Raw genomic sequence first — 7,261 nt, forward strand, 5'->3', positions numbered from 1 at the left:
GAATTACAAAAACAGTGTAGTCTGGGTCTAGGTTCTAAAAATTCAGGTTCACCCAAACCCGGAACCAAACCCAAATATGTCCGGGTTTTAAAAAAACAAACCGGACCCGCATTATTAATGCATCTGGTACGGGTTGAACCCGGACCAGATCATTCAAGCATTTTCGAGTCCCAGCCGGGTCCAAAAAAATTTGTCATCCCTGACGGCAGCACCTCTGGAATTGGCAGCGAAAAGCATAAAGGAATAAGGGGTTTCTTTTGGATTTTTTTTCATTAGACACCCTACTTCTCACTAATTTATGTTTGTTGCCAAAGTTTGAAATTTTGTTGCATTTAAGTCCAGTAGTATACGTTGGTGGCGGCTGGAAGAAAAATAAGTGATTTAGGGTTTTGGGTTTATACCCCATGGCACCCTACAATTTCATTATTTTACGGTTCAGACTAAGTATTTTGGGTTTTGGACAGAAAAATTCAAAATTATTTATATTGGATGCAAGCCCATTATTGGCTATCAATTGGATAATATAAATAGAAATTTGATAACCCCAATTGTTATTATTTGTCCAAATTTATTTATATTGGTCCCAAGCCCATTTAAGGAATTTCAAATTTGGGTTATATAAATGAAAATTTGGTTGATCAATAATAAAAATTATTTGGCTCAAGAATTTTTGAAGATAAATTTGGGCTTATCATATTAAAATATATGGCATCTATAAATTATGAATGTAGATATATATATATATATATATATATATATATATATATATTGTTTGACATTTGCATGTGCTTAATAATATTATATTTCGTCTAGATAATATTATTTTGGGAAGCATGCAATTAACAATATAGATATAATCTGTATATGTTTGAAAGGAAAAAAAAAACCTTCAAAATATTGAGTGGGAGAAGGAAAATTCAAGATAATTTTTTCCACGGGCTTCATTATTAGTTCAATAATAAAATTATATAAATATACCTCGACTTCATGATATAGTGTTACTCCCTACGGAGGGTATATATATTAGACGTTTTATTTGATGAACTTCTTTACAGATAAGATCGAAATATTTTTCAAATTGTTGATCACTCTAACGGTGGCTGCATGATATGAAAGATACGTATATTGAAACAATGGTTATACACTCAACAAAAATTTGTTATTAGCCTTCCTAATGAAGCTCTGTTAACAAATTTTGGCCCTAAAAGATAACGATAATTATTTATCATGCTTTTGACATGAAAGTAAATAATCTAGTGGTTAATTGTGTCTAATAAGTGTAGGCATTTCTTCCCCAACGACTATCTTGTCAAAGTGGTACTAGATTATTGTTACAATAAAATAAAATGCATTTATGGTTTTTTGTATTTTAAATTATTTATTGTGGACATTATTTGCTTCAAAGTGTTTATGCATGTCTATTTTATTTTTCAGAAAATGTCTTCCCTAAGCCCACTCACCATTATTCTGAGTCGAAATAAACTCACTGGCGAGAACAACATAGATTGGAAATGAAATCTATTTATAGTCCTAACTGTTAAAAATTATAAATATATCTTAACCCAACCATGCCCTTCTAAACCAATAGAGGATTCTAGTAGAAATCAGAGGAGGCTTTATGAGAAATGGCAAAATGCTACATTTTATCATTGATTTCTAATATTCTGCAGACCAAACATCAGAACATGGAAATAGTCGCTAAAATAATAGAAAGTCTCCAATAGATGTTTGGGCAGGGTACTGATAACTCTATGAAATGAGAGTTATCATGGCACTTTTAGACTTAAATCAATAATACTTAGAGAGTAAATGAGGTGTTTTCATTGTATTTTTGTTATATTTTGCATAAACATTCATTTTAATTTACTCTTAATAAATTTTGCTTGATTTAGAGTAATTCGTGCCCAAATTGTGTGCTTAACTGTAGGTGTCCAGAAGCTTATCTTTCACGAAAGGGATGTTGTTGCAACAGGCTCGCAAAAATGAGGAAGAACATGGCTACATAAGAATTAAAACAAAATCTAGAAAAATGTGGTGTTGTAGTCGTTGCTGGAGCAACCGTTGCTGTAGCAATCCTAGAACAACGACAGAGAAAATTTAGCGCGGGATATATGTAGAATCGATATCTGCAGTTTCCTAATCTAGCTTATACGCGCCCTAAGCTTCTGTTTACCCTAGTTTTCATATATAAAAAGAGCACGCATCATATGAATTCACGCGAATTAACATTGGAGAAATCAAAGGGAAAAGGAGAACAAAATCAGAATTCACGGGAAAGCAAGTTTGCACCAGTGAAGATAAACCAGCAGAGCTATTGTGGATTCAATTTTCATCGTTCTTTACTTGTTTCTTTACTTATTCTTTGATTGAACCGATGTATTTCATGGCTGATATTTTGCTATTTATTTTTCTTTTTCTAAGTATGAACTAAATTTGATTGTAATTGAGTGATAAACAATCTAAATGGGTTTTTTACTGTTCTTATGAGTTGCTGCAAGATTGTTGTAGCATTTTACTCTAATAGCTATTATTATAATCAATATTTCGGTTGACCACCTATTTAATGGTTCAAGTTAAGATAGAGCCGCAAAAGGGCCTGTCTTAGTGGAAATTATTAGAGTAATACTTGATCTTAATTTAAGTTTCCTGGACTAAGATTACTTGAGTCCCAAAAGGGATATATTTGAGTTAAGATTTGTAAAGAACTAGACATAGGAATTCACCTTGTATGGTAGAGAGAGTATATGCTCATAATATCATACCGTATGTGGGTTAACAATTGGTCATTATTATGGTGCTTAAGGGTATGAGAAATCTGATAAGCGATAGCTGAGGATGCAAAATAATTATGCCTAGTGTCGTAGGAATTGTTGTAGCAACTGGTGTTAATTTAGACAAAGTTCATGGAGAGAGTTTGATTACTTAACTACCTCATTCCCATTGAAATCTTTTTACGCAATTCTTTTAATTTGTTTCATAACTACATTGATTTATTTTATTTTTTCTTTTATTGTGTATTTCGGTAGTAATTTACTTTTAATTAGAATCTTTTTTGAACAAAGGAAGTTTGCACTATTGTTGGGTGTTAGAAAATGTATATTTATAAAGGAGAAAATCGTCATTTTACATTTTAAGTCTTACTAACAACCCTTACTTTTATGTATTTAAGGTTCTTGTAATTTAATTATGTGTGTTTTATTTTAATTAAGTATTTTGTGTATTTTAAGGGCATCATAGTCATTTCACAATAAACGAGAGATCAAATGGCAAAATGGACATCACTTTTGAACTCAGGACGATCGAAAACCTTAGGAGGAGCATAAAATGAAAAATGGCACTGTTCACATAGACGGATCGATGACGTGGCATTGACCGATGATGTGACATTGACTGATGAGGTGTCATGATCTTGTTGGTCTAAAATTCTTATGAACTGTTGATGGTGACGTGGCAGCATATTAGTGGACCAAAACTTGCGCGTACGGTACATGCATTACACAGGATTATTTTCAACCAAACAGCGTTACTGTTCAAAGCCGGGTCAAACCGTGTTACTGTTCACCCACGTGGTCAAACTGCGTACTGTTGACTGTTGACGTGGCGCAATCCTGAGCGTCCAAACTGTTTTTAATCTTATGGCCATGATTTACTCAATGTATCTATAAAAAGGGGGCCTCCCCCCCTAATTTGATAGCTCAAAATCCATTTTTGGGATCCATTTTCTGTAATTCCTTCTTCATCTTGTATTTTCTACGTATTTTAATAAATTCCCATTTTGCCCCTAGTTCAATTATGAGTAGCTAATTTTCTTTCAAGCTTGGGTTGAAGGTGAATTCTCAACATGTGTCATGGGCTTTATTTGGTAAATTTAATTTTTCTTCCCCTCTAATTTTTGTGGATGATTTGACTTCTCGTCGACAAATAATAATAATCTTGTCTAGATACCGCCTTGGTTTCACCGGCTCTCTAGTATAAGGTTATTATTATTTGGCACGATAAGCCCTTAGCACCATATTTATTAGAGTGTGGTTCATGAGGTGTGGATTCCCCCCTCATGATTTAATTGGCACTAATAAGGAATATTTAGCCCATGGTGCATGTTGATACGAATCCAGATACCCAAGTACGTCAATTTAATAGATTTCCACTTCAATTTATTCTTGTCATTTTAATTCGAATTTTAGGATAATCCAAATCATTTTCACCACAAATCCAACCACCCTCATACAAAATTAATTCTACATATAATTAAAATCCACCTCCTCGTGGGATCGACACTCGTCACCATTGATCTATACAACAATAGATTCGTGCACTTGCGAGTTCAATAAAATTTGCACAACAAGTTTTTGGCGCTGTTGCCGAGGAGGTAAGTAATTTTAATTCATAGAATTAATTTTTGTGAATAATTCCATTTAATGATTTTTCTTTAAAAAAACGAAAAAAAAGTGAATCTACATTTAAAGGTTAGTATTTCTTTTCTTTTTTCTCTTCTTTAAAATTCTGTAATTTATTTTTTTTTGTAAATTTTTTTTTGTTTATCTTATTAATTTATTTTTAGTTAATTTATTTCACGTATTTGTTTTTGTGTATTTTTATAGAAAGGTTTTAACAGCGTAATAAGGTTAGTATTATAATTTCTCCCTCTTCTTTATTTTTATTTGTTTTGTTCCCATCTTTATTTTTATTTTATTTGTTTTGCATGCATGGTCGAATGTCATTATTACCTAATCTTGAACCTATAGACCTTGAACTTGAGAAAACACTTCGCACACACAAACAAGTTAAAAATAAAATGGATTTGCAACCACAGGAGAGGCCATTTAAGGACTACTTCAATCCTTTAGCTAATTTGAGCACATCATGCATAAGATACCCAAATGTAGCTGCTAGGAGTTTTGAACTAAAACCTAGTGTGCTAAATTGTCTCCCAACATTCTATGGCCTAGAAAATGAGGACCCATATAATCATTTCAATGATTTTCATGCTATTTGTCAAACATTTAAATATGAGAATTTTTCAGATGATGATGTTAAACTTAAACTATTCCTATTTTCTTTAAAGGATAGAGCTCGTTCATGGCTCAATACATTGTCTGCTAATAGCATTACATCATGGGAACAAATTGTTACAAAATTTTTGAATAAATATTTCCCAGTGCATAAAACCAATGCTATTCGCAGGGAAATTTCAGAGTTTACCCAGAGAGAAGACGACCAATTTTTCGAAACATGGGAGCGATTCAATGAGCTACTCTTGAAGTGTCCACATCATGGGTATGAGAAATGACACCAATGCCAATACTTTTTTGAGGGATTATTGCCGAATGTGCAAGAATGGCTAATGGCAACAAGTGGAGGAGAGCTAATGTCAAAAAGTGCAATAGAGATTTGGGAATTCTTCCAGCGACAAGCGGATAATTCCCAACAACAGAGTCGATCACTCAGGAATACTAGAAGAATTAGGGGAGTAAATGAGGTTCACATTGGCGAGTCAAGTTCAGAAATTAAAGAAGTCAAATCGATAATTGAAGGTCTTTCTCGACAAATAGCATCATTATCAACTGCTAAATCAACAGAGCCACATGACCATGACTCATACTCAGATCAAGCCAATGCCATAGGTGTAATGAGAAAACCATCGAATTACAACCCATACTCCAACACGTATAACCTTGGATGGAGAGACCACCCTAATTTTTCATGGTCTCAAGGATTCCAATAGAATGGACCAACAGCTCCAGCTCCACCAATTCCTCAAAATCCTCAAGCCTCTCAGCCATCATTTAGACCATACAATCATAACCAAAACTACTCTCAACCTAGACCATGGGAGGATGCATTCCAGAATTTCATTAATGTTACTCACTCTACGATTGAGCAACAGAACCGCACCATTGATGGACTACGAAATGAGTTGAGAGCAGGCTTCAACTCACAAGCCCAATCAGTTTCAAGCCTCGAGAAGATGGTGGGACAACTTGCTTCTTCAGTTCAAACCTCAGCAATGACTGTTGAGAAAGGTAAATTTCCAAGTCAACCAGTGTCTAATCCTAAAGGAGTACATGAAGCAAGTACCAGTTCACCACAGCAGCATGGAGAAGTCAAAGCAGTCATGACTTTGCGAAAAGGAAAAGAAGTTGACAACAAAGTGGAGATGCCGGTGACAAAAGAAAATCAAATTGTACCCGTGAATGTTAAAGACTCATCATCGGAGGAGAAAGAAGAAACCAGCCCGCGAGAATATGTTCCCAAAGCTCCATTTCCTCAGAGGTTAGCTAAAGGAAAGAAGGGAAAATCCACAGGTGAGATTCTTGAAATCTTCAAACAGGTAAGTGTTAACATCCCTTTACTTGATGCTATAAAGTAAGTTCCATCTTATGCCAAGTTTCTTAAAGACCTTTGTACTAAAAAGAGAAACATTCATATTGAAAAGAAGGCATTTTTAACAGAAAACGTTAGTTCTATCCTCCAACATAAAATTCCTCTAAAATGCAAAGACCTAGGCTCCCCCACTATCTCATGTAGCATAGGGAACCACACAATTGAGAATGTTGTGTTGGATTTAGGAGCTAGTGTAAATATGTTGCCTTACTCAGTATTTTTGAAACTTGGACTTTGAGAATTACACCCAACTCCAGTGGTGTTACAGCTTGCAGATCGGTCTACAAAAATACCTCGTGGTATTGCGGAGGACGTGCTTATCCAGGTAGACAAGTTTTATTTTCCTGTTGATTTCATTGTAATTGACACTCAACCAATACAGGATTCAAGGAAGCACATCCCCATTATTCTAGGCAGACCTTTTTGGCAACTACGGATGCTCACATTCAATGCAGGACTGGAAATATGCAGTTGTCCTTCGACAACATGACTATAGAGCTGAACATCTTCAACATTGCCAAACAGCCTCACAATGCAGATGATGGAATTGTTGATGTGGATTTAATAGAAACAATAGTTGATAATACTTTTCTTTCAAACCTTAGTGATGATCCTTTACAAACATGTTTAACTCACTTTGGTTTGGATTTTAATATTGACAGATCGGTCGATGAGGTCAACGCCCTACTTGACTCAGCACCATCCATGGACACTAATAAATAGAAGTCAAGAGTTGAAAAACTAGCACCATCAGAAAAGAAACTCATCCCATTATCAGAATCACCACCGAAACTCGAGCTCAAACCATTGCCCAACACTTTGGAATATGCATTTTTGGGAGAAGAAAGTACTCTGCCAGTAATCATCTCATCATCCC

General features: G+C 34.6%; 1 non-coding gene across 1 annotated transcript; it reads right to left on the reverse strand.

Annotated features, from left to right (window-relative positions):
- Positions 1-5,176: 5,176 nt before the first annotated feature.
- Positions 5,177-5,280, reverse strand: LOC127901684 (small nucleolar RNA R71). Its single transcript, XR_008053928.1, has one exon. It is a non-coding gene; the product is annotated as a small nucleolar RNA R71 (small nucleolar RNA).
- Positions 5,281-7,261: the final 1,981 nt, after the last annotated feature.

Source organism: Citrus sinensis, chromosome 3 (genome assembly GCF_022201045.2).
Source record: "Citrus sinensis cultivar Valencia sweet orange chromosome 3, DVS_A1.0, whole genome shotgun sequence".
NCBI lineage: Eukaryota > Viridiplantae > Streptophyta > Magnoliopsida > Sapindales > Rutaceae > Citrus > Citrus sinensis.